We start from the raw sequence: 19,302 nt of genomic DNA, 5'->3' as shown, positions 1-19,302 counted from the left end.
AATATAATATATTGGGTTGTCCTTATGGACCACCCTCCTTTTAATGAATGAGTAATAGCCTCTGTCCACTGGTTTAAGAAATGTCACATTTTCCAATTTCACATATTGGTGTTCCACCGGTTGGCGGTAACATGTGAATGCAAAAGTACTGCTTCTTTAAATAAACAGCTGATCGAGCTGCTTTAATTTACATAAGCGCCGTAAAGTTTTTCTTCCAAAACTCAAAAATTGCGCTCTATAAGTAAGGGCTCCATTTTAGGAACTCTTTTCGACATTTCGCCGTGTTTAAATTTAAAACAAGTAAGAAGTTTTAGTCGGGAGCTCCCGACTAGGGGATACCCTGAAACCTCTTTTTCCAACACCAAATAAATTAATAAAGAAAAGTTCCCTTGGCAGGGCTCGATCTCGCAACTGACCGCATTACTTGCTGTCGACTCTACTCAAGAGCCACACCAGCAAAAAAAAAAAAAAAAATAATGCTTTTCCTGGTAGGGCTCGAACTCGCGACAGACCGCACCACTTGCTATGCCTCTACTCAGCAGCCACACAAGCAATTAAGTGCTTATGATAAAAAAGGAACTAAAATAACATTACAAAAAAAGATGCAATTACCATGCTATAGAATGCGAAGCAGACGCGCATGAATATGTGTGTGTACATGTATACAGTGGTGGTAGCGGGGACGTGGCGATAGGTATGATTATCGGAAATCGATTATAGGAGGTGGGATGCAGTACGTTGCATCGGGATTCGCGTTAAAAAAAAAAAACTCGATCTGCGCGGGAACTAGGAGCATCTACGTCTAAAATTTCAAGTCTCTAGCTCTTATAGGTTCTGAGATCCTTTGACTCATACATACGGACGGACGGGCGGACGGACAGACAGACGGACATGGCTAGATCGACTCGGCTATTGATGCTGATCAAGAATATATATACTTTATGAGGTCGGAGATGCTTCCTTCTGCCTGTTACATACATTTGGATTTTGCACTAATACAATATACCCTTAAACCCATTTTTAATGGGTTCAGGGTATAAAAATATATAAAAAGTGCTAGACCGTTTTTTTTTTGTTGACCCAAAAGACTAAAAAGCACTTTTATTTCAACCTGTCTATTGCAGGTATGGCGCTTCGTAATTTTCATATCAACAAGTGTAATGAGACATTATAGTCTTTCGATTATTATTCTTCTGTAATGCTATGGAATGGAACTTAACCATTTTTATCAGAAATACTTTATTATTGGTGTGGCTGCTGAGTAGAGGCATAGCAAGTGGTGCGGTCTGACGCGAGTTCGAGCCCTACCGGGGAAAGTATTTTTTTTTTGCTGATGTGGCTGTTGAGTAGCGCAGACAGCAAGTAATGCGGTCAGTTGCGAGTTCCCTGCCAAGGGAACTTTTTTTTTAAATTTATTTGGTGTTGGAATAAGAAGGTTATTTTTATATTTAGTTTTCTCAATTAATTATTGCGACCAACTGGCGGCTGAGAAGTGGTTCATCGTTGCGAGCACTTAGATATTTTTTTTAAAATTACTTCTATTAAAAATGATACTTCCGAAAATACTTTTTCTCAAAGGTTAAGCGCGATTGTAAATTGGCGCACTTTCTTATTTTTTTTTGAGTCAACCTTTCTCCACGGTGGACCAAAGGTAAAAGAAAGATCTTAGCTCCGATCGCCTTAAGGAAAGCTTACAGCGACACCAGGACAGACGCCATTTCCAATTATCAAATTAACATTTCTCTACTATTTTTGTTCTATTTCACTCGTTACAAGCGATATTACGCCCGGGTTAAGCCATAGATGGCGAGATCTACTAGGGTAATCAAGGTACAAGACCTTGGCTGGATTTGCATTGTCTATTTTTGGGCTGTTTATTTAAACTCAAACAAATTGTTCTGGCTTCAAGCGCCACTACAATTCCCCTCCGCCAAAACCGGACTTTGGGGGGCTACATATCTTATTTATTTGAAACCACCAAAGTGCGATTCGCGCTTGGAGCGAATATTTTTTCACCATTTAATTATTGTTTTATATCTTTCGCATGGTACTTTCCCACGAACTGCCCTTGTAGGTTCTCCAACTCATAGTAACTATTACCAAGCTTACGTAGTATTCTTGCCTTGATAAAAGTAGGAGCTAGCTTATCACTAAAACCTTGAGAGAGAATGCTCTGTTGGAAGTTCCTTCGAAAAACATTTTGTCCTACAGTAAACAATACTGGACTACACCTTAGATTGTAGGAGTTTTCATTTCGTACATGCTGCTTTTGTGTAGTTTTGGCAGCCTGATTTCTCATTAAATCAAAGGAATCATTTCTGCTAAATTGCACTGTTCGATCTTCCAATAAATTCAAGTCTCGTAATAACTTATATGTTGACCCATTGGTAATCATATTCTGACCAAAAGCCAAACGATACGGACTATGGGTATTAGCTGAATGCCAACTGGATCGCAGTTCATCCCAATTAGACTGATTAGGATTTATGTAAGCTTTCATGGCTGCTATAACAGATCTATTGACACGCTCGGATGCGTTTGCTTGAGGTGCGTGAACTGCAGTGTACGAGTGGTACATCGAATACTTTTGAAGTATACCGTTAAATATTTGTGATTTAAATTGAGCACCGTTGTCCGACACTATCACTTCTGGAACCCCGAAGCAGTGAAACAACTCTTGTTCCAAAAACGGTAGAATAGCATCTGCTGTCAATTTGCGAACAGGTTTCAAAAAAGGGAACTTTGTGAAATGGTCGAGCACAATAAATATGCCAATATGACCAGCCTTGGAACGGGGATACGGTCCAAGATAATCAACATAGAATTTCTGAAAGAATCGATGAGTTTCTCCACTTTTTCCCATAGGAGGTCTCAAAACACGATTCGGATGTTTAGTCGCTTTGCAAATTTCACATTTATTAAAGACTCTTTCACGTCTGAAACTAAATTTGGCCAATAATAATATCGTCGTAATCTCTCTAGTGTCTTATTCATTCCACAATGCAAGGGATCATCATGAGCTAATTTCAAAGCATTGGGAACCAATTCTTTGGGTAACCACAATTTCCAAACCATGTCAGCGGCAACTTTATCTCCTGAGGCATGCTCGGACCTTCGATAAATAAAGCCATCGATAACTTTGACGTCCGACATTTGAATTTGATTTTGCAAAACTTTAGACTTCAACAACTCATAACCCTGGGATTTAAAATATGGAGACTGCATATCAATAAAGTCATCGACATCTAAAGCCGATAAATCCTCCGTGTGAGTACGGGATAAAGCATCTGGTACAATGTTCTTACTGCCCTTCCGATGTTGAATAGAGAATGTATATCCTTGAAGCTTGAGAGCCCATCGAGCTAGACGACTACTGAGATCTGCTTGATTCATGAGCCATTTAAGGGATGCGTGGTCGGTAATAACAGTAAATGGATGGCCTTCGACGTAAGCTCGAAACTTGCGGATGCTTAAAATTGCTGTTAGACATTCCTTCACCGTAACTGAATAATTACGTTGGCACTTGTTCAACTCCCGCGACATAAATGCTATGGGGACCTCGTCACCTGTATCATTAATTTGGACGAGAACACTACCCACTCCAGTGTGACTAGCATCACAATGTATGTAGAAGGGAGCTTCAAAGTTAGGTGTATGCAACACAGGGGCGTTGCACATTTTAGTTTTAAGCGCCTGGAAAGCTTGCTCTGCCGCTTCTGACCATTCAAACTTTTTTCGAGTTGTCAGGGCGTCAGTCAATGGCGAAACTATAGAAGCGTAATTTCAAATGAACTTATGGTACCACCCAGTCATACCGAGAAAGCGACGCAATTGTTTAAGCGAGCGAGGCGCTGGATATTCGGTAATGGCAGATATTTTATCTGCATTCATCCGAATAATACCCTGATCAACAACATGACCAAGATAATTAACTTCCTTTAGACAAAACGTGCTTTTTTTAGAGTTAATTGTCAACCCGGCATCCTTTATTTTTCCCGCTAGTTCACTTAACACGGCAAGATGACGGTCGAATGTATCAGACACTATAAAAAGATCATCTAAATATATAGACACTTCTTTTCTTAAGTAAGCTGGAATTATCCTGTCCATCAATTTGGACATCGTAGCAGGGGCGTTAGACAAACCAAATGGCATTACCGTATATTGGTAAAGGGGTCTACCTGGTACTACAAACGCTGTTTTGTCACGAGAACTGGGCTCTAGGGGTATTTGCCAATAAGACTGGTAAAATATTCAGCCTTAGGAAGACGACTAATAATTCCATCAATTAGGGGCATCGGATAAGCATCCTTTCGAGTAACCTCGTTAACTTTTCTGCAATCAATACAGAGACGAACCTTTCCTGGTTTACAAACGAGAACGAGAACGAGAAACCAAGAACTCTCCGATTGTTCAATAACGCCAAGGGAAAGCATACGATCAATTTCTTTGAACATTAATTTCTCCCTTGCAGGAGATACGGAATAGTGTCGTTATTTGATAGGAATTGCGTTACCTACATCTAAAACATGAGACAGTAAGGTGGTTTTTCCTAACCCTTTTTCCGCAAATGAAGGAAATAGCTTCACACTTTCTGCAAGACGTTGCTGTTGGTGTGCAGTTAAAGCTCGTAGCGGATCCTCAATGCATGCAATACTTGGCTGCAAAGCTGGCCTTAACAAGCATGGAGGCAACAGCTCAAACGTGGACCAAAAGTCTATGCCCAAATAAAGCGGTTGAATAAGAGAAGGGACTATATAAAAAGTAATTCGTTTAACCTTTCCACCATAATAAACTTCTGTGCGTAACCGTCCCAATATTTGTTGGGTTTTTCCATCGGCGGTTTTCACCTGTGAAGTAATCGGTTTATACAGTACATTTGTATTCAACAATTCCACAGCGAAACTACCACCAAAACAACAAATCGACGCACCGGTATCCAATAATCCTGTAACAGTTTTTCCCAATACGGTTACTTCAGCGTAAGGCCTTGAATCGGTACACACGATCGCTGACACGAGAGCTTGTTTCTCGATCTTAGATCGCTTAAAGAAATTTATTCGACGTAATCGCGCTCGTAATATCTTGCGACTGACAGAAGTATTTTTATTAACAGATTGAGATTGCAAACGAGTAGGTAAGGTAAATTCTGGGTTAAATGACAAGTCAGGTAAAGATTGATTAGAGGATTCTACTTCTCCCTCTAGTCGGTATTTGTTGCCTTGAATGCAACTGGTTTGAGTGTTCCGGTCAATGGTACACGAGACAGGTAGTTTTTTGGCACATTATTACACTTGGTACAAGTTGGCTTGTAAGTGTTTGTCTGACCACAGCCATAACAAAACACTTTGCGTTCGGCGAAACAATCTTGATACCGATGACCAGATTTCCTGCAGTTCCAGCAGACTAGATTGATGGCTGATACATCATTATCGAGAACGTCTATCGCATCGGACTCTGCTTCGCTTTCAGTTTGTACTTCTATAGCGTGCAATGAGCGACGAGGCGCAGGGCGGGGTGTAAACAGTCGAGCTTTAGAAATTGACTGAATAAAACCTTCCCGCTTTCGCACTAAATGTCTAAGTTGCGCGATAGAATGTATGGGCTCATAAAGAAGCTCGTTCTGAATTTCGGGCAGCAAATTAGAGCGCAACGATTCCAGCAAGGAGGAATTCGATAAGGGTAGAGACAGTTTGTCGGTCAATATAATATTTGCACATAATTCCGACTATACGATAATTGGGACCTCTTATGGTAGCGCCAGAATCAATCGTTAGCGCTGCCTTCAAATAGATGGCTTATATGAGGAGCCAACAACTCATTATTTCCATCTAGTGTCTCGGCTGTTAACGCATCGACGCGATAGATAAACTCATCGATCAGAAAATCTAAGTTTCCAGTTACTGATTATTTGGCTAAGTCGGTCTGGACGCAAGTTTTCTAACATTGGAGATCTCCTAGTTCTAGACTCGTTTCATATAGAATTAGCCGGTCTGGGCTGAGGATGATCGACAGTACTCATGTTCAAAGTTGGTTGCTGAGCTGTGGAACTGCCAGGTTGAGCTGTAAAAGCAGCCAAAAGATTTTGGAATCCTGACTGTAAAGTTTGGGTCAGGGAGGCTGTTTGTCTTTCTGTGGCTGCGGCCATTGAATCAGAAATTGACTGCTGTATTTCGCTTACCGTGGAGGATACACGAGAGCATGCATCTTGCTCGGCTGCCAAAAGCGGAACACTTGGCGGACGAGGATTCTTCGACATGGTGCCTTGGGACAAAATCTCTTCTAGGGGCCCTTGACTTCGGGTTCCAATTGGCATAGCAACTATCGTCGGTTGCTTGGCGAGGGCGTCGTCCACCACACTTGGGTTAGACGGTGAAATTGTTGTTTTGCAAACAGGACAATTATTTTTCTTTCCTACTCTGGTATTATAGCATGCATGATGAAATACGTGCTCGCAACTGGTAGCTACTAATTGTGTAGAAAACTCAATCGTTTTAAGGCAAATATAGCACTGTTCCTTATTAATCGAAGCAGCTGCTAAGTTTTCGCAACTACGATGTATGGACATTTCCGACCTACGCTTAAAATAAAATACTAACAAGAATTAAAATTACAAAAAAAATTAAAGGTGCAAATCGATAAACAGATCGAAAATATAGAACAATATTTCATAAAATTGTGTGGATGCCATGCAGTCGTTTTCATGAAAGGTTATTATCTGCATCAGCTTCAAAACTGATCAACTAATACAAGGAAGGGTATAGGGATGAGAAAACGAAAATTAAATAATTAAGCGGCAAGTGCCAGTTCTACACCAAGTACACTTGACTCCAGCAGTAACCAATATCTTCTTTGCTTTCTCAACAAAAGATAATGGTTAGGTTGAGATCCGGCTTACTCTTATGATGTGACCAGTACGAGATCAAAAAGGCGAAAGACAACAGTTTGATCCACTTGGTATAACATACGTCAGGAAGGCTTCAGAAGCTCTCTCATAAGGAAATAAAATAAAGATTAGGATGCAAGGGAGCCGTTGCCTAGGTAACGACTTAATATGAGAGTAGTGTTAGCTCCATAGAGCAACAGAAGGGTATAATTGAATCGGTGTAACAGTAAACGGGATTGCCGCTGCACATTTCTCCGCGTATAACAAATATCCAAAGTCTGCTACGCACGACCAAACAATCATACTGGGATTTACATTGTTTTGTAATTATAGATCACGGAGTTATAACAATTTAAAGTTAAAACGCATCCAGTAACTCAAAACGAAACATGTGTTATTCGCTATAATAAGTCTTGAGTTACACTAATTCAAAGCTGCTCATCAAAAAAAAACGTATTGCAAATAACAGGACAATGGTTAGTGACGAAACAAATCGATCTAGCTGAGTATTGTCAGGTATTGTTGACAAATGTAAGGAGTTATTAGTCGGGACCAGCCAGAGTGGCTGCTTTATGCCCCTTAGTTGGGCGCCAAATATATAAATATGTAATATATACTGTAACATACAACGTATGTAAGCGAGTTGATGTCCGTGTAGCGTCTAGCGAAGCACGCGCTGGTTCCGGCATAGTGAAGTCGGCTGGGGAGGGTTGACTCATAAATGGCTAAGCTACCTACTCGCAAGCTCTTATAATTATGTATAAAAATTTCGCGTGCTATTAAGATTCCAGTTCGATTGTACAAACAAAATTACGGGGGTTAGGGAAAATCTACAGAGTTACCGAAATTGTATTTGATTGATTAGGGACCGTAGCTGTATATGTTGTTGTTATGCTGCGCTGGTATCAATGCGACAGCTGTTGCCCACCCTACCATGATCACCGGGGCCGCTTGACCAGACAAATGGTCGGTGATCCCTAAAACAACACAGATTACATTACCCTAACATTCCGACGACGCATGGCTCCAACATAAATAAGGCAAATTAGCACATAATTGTAAGTTCGTTACACATATTTATTTTTGTGGTGAATTGTGGAGTTAAATCGAAGAATTGTTTAGCCATTATACTTTTTTTTTTTATAATAGAGTAAAATAAGATATTTAATAAAAGACTTATATTACACATAGATAAAGAATTTTTCTAGGTGAGGTTATAATTTGGTCTATGACCCGAATTGAAAAAAGAAATTATTCCTTTCTTCTTTTTTTTTTTGTTTTTGTTCGGCAGCAATTCATTTAAATTTTTAATTCATTTAGCGAAAGCTTTAACGCTCACTTGAAGTAGAATATTCTCTTAACGTTTTCTCTTTACCGATTTGATTGCTCTTTAACGCGGCATCAAATTATCCATTAAATTATTATTAGGCCATTCTCTTTTGATTTTCTTCGGAAATTAAGTGCAACTAAAAATAAAATTTAAGAGTTTTTTGCTACACTTACATACATTCACTTCATCTCCGAAAGCGCTTCCATCAGTGTAATGTTCGATGATCTGCTGAAAAAAAATTACTTCGATTTGCACACAAAAAAAAATTTAGAAAAAATAAAAAAAGAAGGCACTAGATAACCAAATTTTTTTTCGAACTTCATGTAACTTGTATTCTCTCTCATTCTCTTAACACGAATCTTTTCGGATTTGTTTAAAATCTGGCTCTCACTAGCAATATAGCGATACGAATTTCGGAGCATGGAAGGAGAGAAGGAGAAAAAAATAGGCCAGTGGAAAGAATATGTAGGGCAAGAAAAAAAAACGGAGTAAAAGGAAAAAAATGCGGAATAAGAATTTGACCATGCGGTTGCACTCTTTTGCCGAAAAAAAAAAGAAACTCGCACATAACTAATGTAAAAATTTTAAATTATGCGCTTAAGGCGACTTGACTACGCCCATGGCGTTCACAATAGGACTTATTCAGTTTTTTTTTTCACTTTTTTTGTTAGCTAAACTAATTATTCATTTTTCCAGTAAAAAAAAATAACACTACAAAAAAAAAATAAATAAGATTTCGTTTCGCATATATATAAGAAAAATAATTGCGCGACTAAGATAAATGTAGCTGGTTTTGACGACGTCAGCCACCAGGAACGATTTCCAACTAATTTTTGGAGTTTCGGCGACGGCGATCGTCTCTTAATAATTCGTCTTTCGAACTCCCATTTTCGATTAGGCTAGAGAGCATGAAACGAAACAACGAGATTTGACGAAATGCGATAAAGCTGGACGCAGCTGATTAAGCTATTTGCGACAAGGCGAATTAAGGATGACAATTACAGGCGCTCTGCATATTTTGGGCTTCGGCAGGAAAAAAAAAAGAAATGTTTGCCGCTGCTAATTGCAGAAAGTCGAAAGACGAAAGATGAGAATATTACGAATATTACCTGCAATAGACAGGTTGAAATATAAGTGCTTTTTAGTCATTTGGGTCAACAAAAAAAAAACGGTCTAGCAAAAATCTAACTTACCCCTGATGGCACTTTTTATATTTTTATTTTTATATTTAGTTTTGTCAATTTATTATTGCGACCAGCTGGCGGCTGAGAAGTGGTTCAAAGGTAAAAGAAAGATCTTAGCTCCGATCGCCTTAAGGAAAGCTTACAGCGACACCAGGACAGACGCCATTTCCAATTATCAAATTAACATTTCTCTACTATTTTTGTTCTCTTTCACTCGTTACAAGCAATATCACGGCCGGGTTAAGCCATAGATGGCGAGATCTACTAGAGTAAGCAAGGTACAAGACCTTGGCTGGATTTGCATTGTCTATTTTTGGGCTGTTTATTTAAACTCAAACAAATTGTTCTGGCTTCAAGCGCCATTACAAGCTCTTATAGGTTCTGAGATCCTTGCGTTCATACATACGGACGGACGGACAGACAGACGGACATGGCTAGATCGACTCGGCTATTGATGCTAATCAAGAATATATATACTTTATGGGGTCGGAGATGCTTCCTTCTGCCTGTTACATACATTTGGATTTTGCACAAATACAATATACCTTTATACCAATTTTTAATGGGTTCAGGGTATAAAAAACAGTGGGATTATTCTAATATAATTTTTCTTATTTAAAGTTGCCGCTTGCCTTCGTTGATATATCAGCTGTTTATGTTTACGATACTTTTATATTTTTCACAACATCGATAGAAATCTCGATTAATCATCGTAAAATGTTCGGAAATGTTTTTCAAAAATGTGCCTTTTTTGAAAGATGTGTGAAATGTGTTTTCTTATGGGGAAACGCACAGGCCGCATTTCACACATTTTGAAAAATGTCACATTTTCAGAAATGTGTTCAGAGGACAGAGGCTACAAGCTAAATTATAATGCTGTTTAAAAAACTGCTGTCTATCAAAAACAATATATATGTATACAATATATTAGGTTGTCCTTGCCGTTGCTAGTTATGAATGGAGAGTTTCCGCAAAAGGGGGTTAGTTTGTTTCCTAGCCTTCTGTTGGTCTTGGCAAAAACCTTTTCGTTAACATCAAATACCCCGTTCTGCCTTTTTGGGTTGTTTCTCTCTAACTTTATCTGTTGAGACCTATCGATCGCTTCCCTGAATTCATGAGTGAAATGGCCGATTTTACTATATGGTAACGTGTAAGATTAGTTCGACAGTATCGTCGACTCTTTTTTAAGTTTAATGCATCTTGCGATTTCCTGCAAGGTTCCATGAAAACATTCTACCTGTTAGACCGTTAGAGGAACTATGCAGCGGTAGCATGTTTACAACATCTGCTCCATACCTGTTTTTCAACAAAAAGGAGATGGTTTCGGAGTTAAAAGATGCCTCATTATCGCAGTATATGATTTTAGTTTCGGGAAAAAAGTTCATAAGCTGGACGATAGGGTTTTTTACGTTTGATAAGGTACAGGAAATTATTGGCTGCACCATTGCGTATTTTGAACAAATTTCGATGCATGTCAGAAATTTTTTCTTGTCGGTCCAAAATATGTCAATGTGAAGCATTTGCCAAAATAGAATTCCCGCCAAACGTAGAAGCGTAACTCGCAAAAGGGCCGAAGTTCGCTCTCCCAGTCAGCAAAAGAGACATTCCTCTCTTAAAATACATTGCAGTCGGGGAAAAGTTGGTCCAAACCATTAAATAAATAGAAATATAAGAGTCAGAGCGTACAAAATTCTCTTTATTAGTAAAAGAGCATAAAACCAAGAACAACCAGAACAACAAACAGACACGAAAATTATTGAAAGAAAAAAAAATTATGAAAATTCTATAGTCGGATAAAGGTAACAAAACCGTAGCAATAGATGTGGACGATTATGAAAATAAAATGAAAAATCTTTTAGACAACTTATGCGCGTATAGAACTGTAAGACAGGATCCGACATCAAGACTACAGACAAAAAATAACAACCTCGTGGCACAACTATTCAGGATGGGTTTTATTTCAAAGGACGAAAAAAATAAGATGACTACAATAACAGCGATACCTCCGAGGATCTACACACCACCAAAAATACATAAGCAAGGAACACCACTGAGACCGATATGATCCTCAATCGGATCTCCATTATACTGGCTGTTAAAATACATAATAAAAATATTTAAAAATCGTACAATGAAATCTAGGTACAACAATAAGAACGCGATAGATCTTAAAGACAAAGTTAACAGTTCCCACATTAGAGAAGAAGAAGCATTAATATCCTTTTTCCCAGCATTCCCATGGAATTAGCACTTGACACAATAAGACAAAAATAGACCAAATTGGAAGAGCACACTAGTATACCAAAACAACTAGTAAGATCCTGCATTTGGGAAAACCGCTATTTCGAATACGAGGACAAAATAAACACACAACTAAAAGGAATGCCAATGGGATCACCGGCCTCCCCAGTAATCGCAGATACAGTAATGGAGGAACTGTTGGACAATATTACAGATAAATTGAAAATTAATCCAAGACTTTTGCCAAAACAGAAAAAACATTAATACACAAAATTTTAAAAGAATTGACAAAAATATTAAATTTACCATGGAATAAGAAAAGGACGGAAAATTACCAGTTTTAGAATCTATAATTAACAAATTGGACAACACACTCAAAATCAAGAAACCCATGGCCTCCGGACGAATACTCAACTTCAATTCAAACCACCCAGGGGGTATGATAATCAATACATCACTAGGCTGTATAAAAAGAATGATACACATATCGGATATAACATACCACAAAGAAATTAAACATGAAATTAAAAAACTCTTGACGATAAATTATCAAAACATTATTAAAAAGACGCCAAATTAAAAGGATCAAGACAACAGAACCTACCAAAATATACAAATGCCTAATATATGTACCGCTACTATCAGAACACCTCACGAACTCAGAATGTTATAACAAAAAAGAAATAAAAGTAGCACACAAACCTACGATTATATTGCAGAAGTTCTTAAATAAGATAAAATCAAAAATCCCAATGATTGACAAAAGCAACGTAGTTTACCAAATACCATGTGTGGGGAAAACAACAACAAGTCCTATAGTGTTTACATAGGTACAACAAATCCGATATTTTATTATCTATCAGCTTATATATTTGCTGAGCAGCGTTGCAGAGCCGGAATGACATATGACGGAGCTGGCACAGTCTCCATCTGCTTTTTTCCTTCATGTCAATCTCCTAAAACGTAAGTTCTGGTTCTATAGAGATGTAGTGTGTTTCTTCAATGCGCGACTCGATCTCCTGCATTGCCGGTTTAAAAGGATAATGACTATTCCTTATCGTTCTGCCCTTTAAGTTCGGTTTTTTCGATTAGCTGTTGAGCTACTCCTTGCTGTAGCCCTTCATCGTTCTTAGTGACCGGCATCTTTTTATATTATTTTTTTTTAGCACAAGGCCGCAGTAAAGGGCTTTCTTTTGAATTTTATATATATTTTTCATTAATTTTTTATTGCGCGATGAAATTTATTTATCTTTTTCTTGGCACAATTTATTTTTAAATTTAACAAATGTTTATTGCTGGCTTAAGTTTCATGTTGGATCTGTCGAAAATTGAGTAAAACTCCCCTTCGCTTTGGGCAGCTAAAGGCTATATGCCGACACTGCCCATATGAGCAATTGCATCATTTGAATCTCCAGGGAACCACGGCTCTCCTGTATCCACTCTGAACGAACCAGGCGCGCAGCCGCTAGCCCTCTCTTATTCCACCACCACAGAGAGTGCAGTAAATCGCATTATGGAGTTGTCAATTTGGCAATTTGTGCGATCCAAAAAATTGTTGTTATATATTTTATTTATTCGAAGTTTTGAGTGTCAACGTTGTGCTCAAAATTTAATTCTCTTAAAATTATTAAAACAATCGTTTAACAACCGCCCCTATTGGCTAGAAGCACGCGTGCTTACCAACTCATTCGCCCGCGAGTAAGTTTGCAATTAAGACTAACATAGACAAACAAATAAACTAGCAGAAAATAATCGCGTCTTGATTGGTACTGGCTAGCTGGGTAACGTTCAACATGACGCAATGCTACCGCTGTCGAGGGTTTGAGCATACCCAAAGATATTGCCGTCTTGTATATAGATGCGTCAAGTGCGGCGATAAACACAGCTCAGCTGACTGCACTAAAAGTAAAGAGGAACCAGAGTACTGTGTACACTGTGGAGGCGACCATGCTGCTTCATAAAAAGGCTGCACCGTTTTTAAAACGGCCAAGGCGCAGGCGTTCCCAAATGCTTCTCGTCACCGAAATGCCAAAGCCAGGCTTACTTTAGGAGCACCATCTGCTAAAATCGACCCACAAGTCAGCTTCTCGGTCGCGCTTAGAGGAGGAAATAATAATTCACAAAGCCATGGAAGCCATGGTTACTCGATTGGAGTTGATGATGGAAAAAATTATGTAGAAATTATTTAGCCAGATGATGCAAGTGCTAGCTACCGCTGTTGGTAAGCTATGCAAGTAAAACCTCACCATCTGGAATGCGAACAGCCTGTGCAATAGCAGGCCAGAGGTCGAATACTTCGTGAAGACCACCAACACAGATATACTCCTAATATCAGAAACTCACTTCTCCCAAAGATCTTTCTTCTCCATCAAAGGCTCTGATATTATTTACACCAACCACCCAAACGATAGAGCCCGTGGTGGAGCTGCAGTGCTCATCAAACAAGGAATAAAATATTTTGAACTGCCAGCATACCAACAAGATTGGGTGCAGTGTGCCCAGGTCAGGCTGCCCAGGCATAACGTAAGGGACAACGAGCTTAGTCATCTTTTGGAAAGCCTTGGCCCCAGGTATATAATTGGTGGCGATTTCAATGCCAAACACGTCTGGTGGGGCTCGCGAACCAACAATCCCAAAGGCCAAGCTCTTTAGCGTTGCATTCAGAAAAAAGGACTTAGCTGCCACTCACCTGGTGAACTCACATACTGTCCCACAGATCTGCGTAAAGCTGCCACTCACCTGGTGAACTCACATACTGGCCCACAGATCTGCGTAAGATCCCTCATTGCTATCTCCAAAGGTATAGCTTCCAATAAAATAGAATGCAGTGTCAACGAGAACTTATTCTCCGACCATACAGCTGTAACACTACATATCAATACCCCGGTCGAGAAAAAAGCGGCGCGCAAAAAGCTGATTAATAACTAAATGGACATAGACAGATACAAAACACGGCTGCTTACCAGGATCAACCCTAACGCCACACTTTCCTCCGCTGACGACAGTGACAGTGTAGAACCAGGCCTAACCCAGGAAATTCACAATGCTGCAGAGATAGCTACCCCGAAAAACCGCTTCAACCATGGAACGCCAGCAAGAGACCTTTATCTTTGGACTCCAGAGGTAGCAGCTCTCGTTGCGGAAAAGAGGCGACTCAGGCGTTGTTTTCTACCTCAGTTTTCTACAGGTTTTCTACCCGCAGCCCATGGGATAAAAACCTCCTTAATAGAGCCACAAAGCACCCAAAGAAGCTACTACAAAACTTGAGAAAGTGCGCTTTTGATAGGTTCCTCGAGGATCTCGAACCATGAGACCCATCAAATAGCTTATGGCAGGTCACACGCCATATTAAACGGCCTATAAGAAGGGCAGCTGTGGTTCGAAAAGCAAATGGGGACAGGTGCCGATTAGATCAAGTAAGAGCAGACGCCTTTACAGAGCACCTTCATGACTCATTCACACCGTTTGATCGCTGCTCATTGGCGGATAAAGCGGAGCTACCAAGTGTGGGTGACGCACGGATCGCATCAGCATCCCTGAACGAGATTGAGAATGAGGTTGCTCTGCTCAATCCAAAAAAGGCGCCTGGACACGATGGCATCGACGCAAAGGCAATAAAAATGCTTCCCAAAAATTGTATCCAGTTGCTGGCGAACGTTATTAGCCGATGCTTTGAGATTGAGATTTTTGTACGTAGAGTGCCGCCAGTATTGAATGAGCCTAGTTTGATCCCAGACCATCAGTTCGGCTTCAGGCACCTCCACGTAACACCGGAACAGTGCCATAGGAAAGTAGAGCGAATAATGCGGGCATTCGAAGAAAAGAAGTACTGCTGTGCGGTCATGCCCAACGTGAAGCAAGCCTCTGATAGGGTATGGCACCCCGGTCTACTGCATAAAGTTAAAGCAAACTTACCAGCATCCTACTTCAAATTTCTTAAATGCTACATCTCCTGCAGACAGTTTTACACTAAGTGCGGTGATGCTATCTCATCTATAAAAAACATCAGAGCCGGAGTCTCACAAGACAGCGTTCTGGGACCTCTGTTATACACGGTGCACACAGCCGACATGCCTGTCAGCCCTGAGCAGAGCCACGTACGCGGATGATACTGCTTTTCTAGCAACGGTCAACACACCGCAGTATGCGTCCTCCATTATGCAGCGTCAATTGGACTCTGGACAGCTGGCTGAAAAGGTGGAACATCGCGATCAACCAAGAAAAGTCCACCCATACCACCTTTACGCTGCGTAAAGGGAACTGTCCTCTAGTTTTCCTAGACGGAATACAGATTCCGGTGACCACAACGCCTATTTATCTAGGCATCACACTCGACAGACGGCTGAAATGGCGCGAACATATTGTGCGCAAAAGGAAGCAGGCAGAAAACAAGCTGAAAAAATATTATTGGCTGATCGGCAGGCAGTCCAAATTGAAGCTTCGCGTCAAGCTTTTAATCTACAAAACAATTATCAAGCCAAAATGGACTTACGGCATTCATCTTTGGGGTACCGCCAGCTAGAGCAACTTGAGCATTATTCAGCGGTTTCAAAATAAAACTGCGTATTTTATCAAATGCGCATGTTTACCATAAAAATAAGGTAATTCACAGCCAGCTAAATCATCCCCAGACTAGGCAACCACCCAAATAATCTTGCCTGTTTGACACCAGCTCAACAACAAGACGGCTTAAAAGTCAACACCCAATTGACCTCCCCCAAAGAGTCTAACACAGAAACATTTAATTATTGGCCAATAAGGGGCAAATCGTAAATAAATAATAATAAAAATAATAAAAATTTTAGCATTTTATATCATTCAATTGTGTTGTTTGTATTTGCAGTAGTGTATATATATCTATTATAAGTGCGTTCGCTACAGATGATGTATGAGCAGTTTTGTACAGGTTTTTGAGCCAGCCGGCAATAAAACTAATTGAAAATTATAAATATCAATTATAAATATAAAAGATATCTGAACACATCAGAAGTTTTTAAAATATGTATAGCAATTGTTATTAGTTTTAACTACGGTTGCTTCTAAGTCCAAAATTAGCAAACACACAGTCTATGTTCGCTTGATTTGTGCATTGTTTTCAAATATTGAGCAATGATATTTTCTCTTTAACACAAATTCTGAGTTTTTAATGTGTCTTGCTGTAAAAAAAATCACAGCAAAATGTTAGAGAATGTAATCTGGCTGTGAAAAATAGCGATTTACTTAAAAAAGGCTTTGCTGCTTCTCTATGACAGCCATAAATTTTCTGCTGTTAAGCTATTTATAAAAAGGATCGTAAGCAACGTTTAAAATATGTTACATTTGACGTTATCGGCAGCACCGAGGGTTTACTTAGTTGGTTGCGTGCGATATTATCGGCCACGCCGATATCTTTTTGTCATGTGGTCAGAGTATGTGGGGTGAAGCTGGCGGAGCCCAAATTCTTGAAGGGTGGCAACGCCAGACTTGCGATCCACGGCGCCAAAAGCGACGATTGCTATTGGCCGCCCGGTTCGCTCTTTAAGAGAATATGAGGAGAGTGGATCGCATGCCCTTGGATATGCCCTTGGCCGTCATTTGAGCCATTGACCCAAAAAAATTCAGCTGTGCAGATGGGCAGCAACGGTGCCCGCCTCGCCAATGTATGCGTGTGCCGATATTCGGCACTGATGATGTTGCTGCCCAAAAGTACGAGGAGTTCGACTTTGTCAGCGGACGTACCGGTTCGCAGTTAAAAATTTTGAGGTTGGATATTTTAATTTGCCGGCCACGGAGCATGTGCTTAACCAAAAAGAAAAAATCTAAGGGCATACATTTGTTCATGACGGGCTTTCTTTATTAGTTTATTGCTTAGTCCAGGCACCAGAGAAGCCCACGAAACATACCAAAGGCCAGGATTTGGCTCAGCAGCGCACACCAGTCATATCAGCGACGCCGCCAGCCAAGCGTCGGCGCAACCCTGAAGGCGACGAGACGAGCCACGACCGGACGCCAACAACGAAGAAGCGGCCACAGGCGAGACCACGCCCACATCCTCCGAGTAAGTCCGTTCCCTTTTGCCCATCCTCGTTCGAGCCCTTGGCAGAGAAATGATGGAGACTCCTGACCGTACTCCCTGAAAAAGAGCAGATTTTTTGTCGTTAGATTTAGTTTGTTAATTATATCTATGCATACATAAGCACTTACGCCGAGTTTCACTTTAGAGTGCGAACGGAGAGGGAAACTCCAAAGGTGATGCATCTGCGCCTGTAGAAGATAAAAATTAAAAGTTAACACTTGCGCGAACTATGCTCACATACTTACCCTTACCACCCCCAGAGAACTCTTTAGGTAGTGTAAGGTAGAATTAAGCGATTTAGTACAAATTTATATCATCTACCTGTTGCACGACTGATTATCGTGACATACCCAGTTTTACGTAGTTGTGTGGGCACATTGTTCCTAAATTGGCGCAACGATTGCCTCAAAATTGCCTCCGTGCGTGTTTCTTTTGCGGCGACTAGCAATATCTTTGTAATTCGTCGCCTGTTCCATTTAGTGCTGTTAAAATAAAAAAAGGAATTCTAGAAGATAAGAGAAAAATTTAGGCATTAATACACTTTGTCCATAAGTATAAATATATGCAACATTAATACGCACCAGGGGAAGAAATGTTCACGTGCATGAACACTAATTCATCTGAACGGAGACCTTATGCAAATTAGAAAGAAATAAAAGAAATATTAATGCCAATAATTATAAGAATACACAAACCATTATACGCACCTGTGAAGTTAACCAAATATCCACTTGCATGAGATTCTAAATAGCTGCAAAGATAAATGCCATAAGCGATGATTATAATTTTTATAAATTTTAGGAAAACGCAACCAATTATATACCATATCTGAAGAGAGAAATGTCCGGCTAAATTTTCTTAAATGGGAAGAGTTGGCATAACAGCCGGCACAGGCTGATGGCCATCTAATGGACAAAATGTGGGAGACGAGTGGGTGATCGTCTCATGGTTGGGCGGTTATGCTGGGTCCGGAACCGGGGCCCGATCTGGAAGAGTAAGGTGGATAAATAGTGTTTTTTGTTAATTTATATTGAGTGTCTCACCTTTGTTGTTTTCATTTTTTAATAGTTGTTACAGCTGTTTATTTTGTTCATGAGTTAGAAGTTCCGATTGTTTGACGTTATCGATTTGTGGTTCGCTTTGAATAGTGCCAATAACCATACAATGTATAGACATACCAAATGGCACTTTTAATCGAAACATGAAAAATCGAAACGAGGCGACCCCAATGGTACCTGCAACCATTTTAGTGTGCCCAGACAGAGTAAGACTGCTGAGAGTGGCAGCCGAACGCCGGCCTCAAAAGCTGAACGTTCAGTATGAAGCCGCATCTCGCTCAGCGCACAACGTCGCGGCTGATGCGTTTTCTTAATATATGTATGTATGCCATTTTTAAATCCTTACAGCCCAAAAACATATGTGTGTATGCATGTGCCGCGCTCATTGCTTTGCGCACTTGCGTCCATCTCTTTCTCCCTCCCCGAGATCTACAAACATTCCTAAGTTTGTGTTGTGTGGATGTGTGCACAATTAGATCGCGGCGTTTGTCGCGAGCCAGAGGTTATTTCTTCAATTGTGTGCCTTTTGTGCCTGTGGTAGCAATAGG

The 19,302-nt window shown here is 40.1% G+C and overlaps 1 long non-coding RNA gene across 3 annotated transcripts; it reads right to left on the bottom strand.

Annotated features, from left to right (window-relative positions):
* Positions 1–17,448: 17,448 nt before the first annotated feature.
* On the bottom strand, positions 17,449–18,820 carry LOC115760375. 3 transcript variants are annotated; one of them, XR_004017615.1, is made up of 7 exons: positions 18,740–18,820; positions 18,520–18,682; positions 18,404–18,447; positions 18,278–18,328; positions 18,018–18,201; positions 17,942–17,962; positions 17,449–17,884 (listed from the first exon to the last, which is right to left on the bottom strand). It is a non-coding gene; the product is annotated as an uncharacterized LOC115760375 (long non-coding RNA). The 3 variants fall into 3 exon arrangements; XR_004017616.1 differs by having other exon boundaries at positions 18,047–18,201; XR_004017614.1 differs by having other exon boundaries at positions 17,942–18,201.
* Positions 18,821–19,302: the final 482 nt, after the last annotated feature.

This window comes from Drosophila novamexicana, unplaced genomic scaffold, assembly GCF_003285875.2.
Source record: "Drosophila novamexicana strain 15010-1031.04,08,12 unplaced genomic scaffold, DnovRS2.1 tig00000434-arrow-pilon, whole genome shotgun sequence".
Taxonomy (NCBI): domain Eukaryota; kingdom Metazoa; phylum Arthropoda; class Insecta; order Diptera; family Drosophilidae; genus Drosophila; species Drosophila novamexicana.
The sequence above is the reverse complement of the archived record's forward strand: the minus strand, read 5'-3'. Positions and strand labels throughout refer to the sequence as shown.